The 1,776-nt window shown below is 36.6% G+C and overlaps 1 non-coding gene across 1 annotated transcript; it reads left to right on the top strand.

Annotated features, from left to right (window-relative positions):
• The first annotated feature begins 701 nt into the window (after positions 1-701).
• Positions 702-805, top strand: LOC111722698. Its single transcript, XR_002771404.1, has one exon. It is a non-coding gene; the product is annotated as a U6 spliceosomal RNA (small nuclear RNA).
• The last annotated feature ends 971 nt before the right edge of the window (positions 806-1,776 follow it).

Here is a 1,776-nt window from a genome sequence, read left to right as displayed (position 1 = left end):
TGCCAACTCTTCTCTTCTCCCTAGAAACTGCTTGTGAGGGTAATAGACTCTTCAGATTTCCTTGGGTTGTGTCAACAGTCTCAACACTCAATCCACTAATTGAGGGAATCTATAATGCTTTCACAGGGAGACCACAAGTGTCTAGGAGCTAGGGTTAAGCTCAGAGGGGGTGTTTGAGTAGAGATTATGTCTATTTAACTCTGCCTTTGTGTTCTGACATCACTTGCTTTCTCAGCAATTGCTAAGAATAACAAGGAACCATTTCACAAGAAATTTCCCGTGTGAATAAGCCATAATGTATATTCTTCCTCCCACCTCCCCCCTCGTTAAAAGCAGAAGACAAGTTGGGGGATTCTTGCTTCATAATAAATGGCCATAAAAATGAACCAAAAAATCACCTAAGTCTATAAGAACGTCAAGAAAATTAAGATTAAAAGTCATTAAAACAAAGAAAGTTACATAAACCAGGGCAATGTGAAGTGTAGTCTGTGGTGGTCACTTAGGAAGCACATATACCAGTGGTTCTCAACCTGTGGGTCATGACCCCTAAGACCATCAGAAAACACATCCTGCATATCAGATATTTGCATTACAATTCATAACAGTAGCAAAGTTACAGTTATGAAGTAGCAACAGAAATAATTTTATGGTTGGTCATCACAACATGAGGAACTGTACTAAAGGGTCGCAGCACTAGGAAGGTTGAGAACCACTGACATGTACTAAAATTGGAACAATACAGAGAAGTTTAACATGGCTCCTGTGCAAGGAGGACACTTAAATTTGTGAACCATTTAATATTAAAAGAAATAAATATAGTCTGTAGACCACCGTCAATGGTGAGTTCGTTAGTAATGCAAATTGACAGTCAAACTAGCTCTACTGAATCAGAATCTTGGGAATGAGACCCAGCAGTCAAGCTCCCATGGATGATTCCGACACAGGGTAACGATTGAGAACGACTGCCACAGCAACAGAAAAGGCAGCTGATCAACCAAAAATTGCAAGTGATAAAGCCTTTGTAGGCAAATATTACAAATAATCTCCAGAGGCATTCTGTCAAAATTGGAGAGATCTAATAAAAGTTGTCAAAAATGATGTAAATGAGGTATTAAGAAAAAGGATTTTCCTCTGTAAAAGCAATTTAATGCCCGTATATTAAGGTCAGAGGAAGTAAAGAAGAGATATTTATGGGCACAGTTACTCCTGGAATAGAAGTTTCTGAAAGGGAATTTATAAAAGTGAATAAAAATGATTGATAAATGGAGGAAAGCAGTTCAATACACTAATCAGTATGAAAGTACGTTTTAAAAAAATATGTAGTTTAAATATTTTGAAGCAAGTCTATGTATATATTACTTTTTTACTACAAATACTAAATCCTGAATTATGTGTGTGTATATATATATATATATTTTTTTTTTTTTTTTTCCTATGGCCACTGCCACTATCCTGGCCCAACCCACATCTCTTTCACTCAATTCCTGACATAGTTTTCTAACAGGTGTTAGTGATTTAACTTTCACTGTCCTCCAAATCTTTTTCCCATGCTGCAGTCAGTGAGAATTGTATCGTGCTAATTCCTAGCTTACTAATAATCTCAAACGTTGCCATTATATGTTATAGAAAAATCAAAACTTCCCTAAGATCAAATGTCATAGATGATCCAGCCCTTATCTACTTTTCTTATCTCATATGTAACACTCTGACTCATACGTGTGTGTACGTCTGTGTGGATAGACAGATAGAGAGTCTTTGTTTGTTTTATGCCACGAC

This window comes from Otolemur garnettii, unplaced genomic scaffold, assembly GCF_000181295.1.
Source record: "Otolemur garnettii isolate 467f Iridium unplaced genomic scaffold, OtoGar3 scaffold00322, whole genome shotgun sequence".
Taxonomy (NCBI): Eukaryota; Metazoa; Chordata; class Mammalia; order Primates; family Galagidae; genus Otolemur; species Otolemur garnettii.
This window is presented reverse-complemented; position numbering and strand designations above follow the sequence as displayed.